This window comes from Scaptodrosophila lebanonensis, unplaced genomic scaffold (genome assembly GCF_003285725.1).
Source record: "Scaptodrosophila lebanonensis strain 11010-0011.00,11010-0021.00 unplaced genomic scaffold, SlebRS2 tig00000159-arrow-arrow-pilon, whole genome shotgun sequence".
NCBI classification, from domain to species: Eukaryota; Metazoa; Arthropoda; class Insecta; order Diptera; family Drosophilidae; genus Scaptodrosophila; species Scaptodrosophila lebanonensis.
In genome coordinates, this window is record NW_022060596.1 from 399,522 (window position 1) to 401,903 (window position 2,382).

Genomic DNA, 2,382 nt, shown 5'->3' on the forward strand with positions numbered 1-2,382 from the left:
AATATTCATTATATTTATTCCTTTAATTTTTATTTTATTACTCTAAAAATCTCCTAGCTGTATCCGATTTCTATATCTTAGTGCACGTTCTAGATAGATAGACAGAACTTACGCAGTCCAATTTGTTCCATTTATTTATTTATTTTATTTATTTATTTAACAGATCGAATGTCTGTTTAATATTCATTTGATTTTTCCGTAGGTGTAGAAACCTTACCTCGCTTAAAATTGGACATGTGCCGATGAAGTGTAACATATTTTGTAACTTTCAGATTGCAAACCGTTTAAAATGTGAGGCATGTAATTCAATGGCAACATTTTGGTAGGAGCTTTAGGAATAGGGATATTTCTGAAATACAATATATTTATCGTTGAACTAGTTTAATCATAATACGTACTATACAAAAAAAGAAGGCATCACGTCTAGAGCGTTTTTGTATTAAGCAATCTTCTCCCATAAAGTATCAGCATCGATGCAGAGCTGTTCCTGCGTTTGTCCGTCTGGATGAACGCCTGGATTTCGGCAACGGCTGAGCCCACATTGACTATACCTGGTATATAGACTCTGCTAGTCCTTAGGCAACACGGTTTTTTTTTTGTTCCCCCCTCGCTGCTCCTATGTTGCAAAATGTCATCAAAATTGTGCAGAGCTCCAAAACTACATTAACTAAACATACGTAATACACATGTTTATTACTGTCTTCATTTTAAATTTCACCCGAATCGGCGGAAGGTTTTTTGGGTGCAGGGTACTTCACTGTCGGGGTCTTTCGCTCTCTCTTCTTTATATATTCAATTGGGAACGAGCAGTTGAAGCAATCGAAAATAGGTGAGCAACGTCTGGCATGCTTGTAATTAAATATATATGAACGCTCTTGTTTCTGGGCCAACTCGTAACTCGTCTCCTGGCAGGGATAAGCAAAATCTCGCTAACCGAGAGAATTATCGGGAGTTTTGATGTTGAGTCATGCGTATGGGGAATAATGTTAAGCACATTAGTATTGGTACATTTAGTCGCTTCTCAGTCAATTGCGTAAGTAAGTAGAAGGAGGCACCTTTTGTCGCAAGGCATAGCCGAAAAAGGACACGCCTGCGCTCGGGACAACGACGACAGCTGTCCTTTGGGTGTTGTTTGGCTGCTGCTTCTGCTGCTGCTGTTGCCTGAGATTTTTCACTTTCCCATTGTGTTCGGCCAGTGCTCGGCACATCTTCGATATGCGCCTTTGATAATGTCTTCAGTGTGCAGTTATTATTGCGCCTACTCCTCTTCCCTCGTTCCCTGCCAACAGATTTCTTTCTCATTCATTTTTTTGCTTTGTTTTTTTTTTTTGCATCGTGTCCTGGCATGTGCCATGTACCGCTATTGTCTGCCAATTGACAAGAAGGCAGCAGCTGCCTAGTTGCATTCCTCAATGCAGTCCATACATCCACATAAATGCTGCAAAAGGCTGCCAATTAGGCTGCTCGTTAAAAATGTTTCTCCAACTTTTTGTTCAGCGCCCACACAGAAAGACAAAGAGAAGCAATTTTTTATTATTACTTACACTTTATCCCCTTTAATTTTGTATAAACACATAATTATTTGTTTCAACCGGTTTAGCTGCCATTCGAAGACATGTTTCGAACGTGTTGTGTGCATGAAAATATTTTTGGATAAATATGCATAAATGGGACACTTAGAGCTGCGTTTAATTGGAAAGAAACAAAAGAGCAAACACACTCAAAAGGGGGAAAATTGTAAGAAAAACTCCCTAATTACAAACAAGACTTTCTCCCGGCGCGACTTCCAAATGCGAAAGGGTGGACAGGGTGGAAAGGGTGGGCCTGGGAAAGCCGTGGAGGGCTGCAAGCGATTTCCTTACTCTGCCAAGTTTTGATAAGCCGCCAAATGGTGTTTGTCGAGCAAGTTGGTGCTCCCCCTTTATGCTTTTTAATACCAATCGATTTTTTAATAAATATTTGAATTAGAATTTTCACTGTATGCCCAAATGACAGCCAATGCCATCAAAAACTATTGTGCGGCCAAAGAGCAGCGATTGAAACAACCCTAAAAAAAGGGAAATTTATTTGAACAACTGTGTAAATACGAGTAAACTGATGGCGGGGGGGAGGGGGTAACTTTTTCTATAATATTTTTTTGGAAAATTGGAAAATTCTCTCTCAAAAACGCTAAGCCGGCAATCAAAATACAAACATGGCATAAACAAAAAAAAACAAAAAAAAATTTAAGAATAAAATAAAACTCAATGGGCGCACATTGTTTAGACACCTGAGTGGCTTGGCTTTGTATGTCTGCCAGTACTCATATATATCCATATATACAAACGTACATACTTATGTGTCCATGTAGCCTACACCCCCAGCCCGCTGGGCTCAACTGGA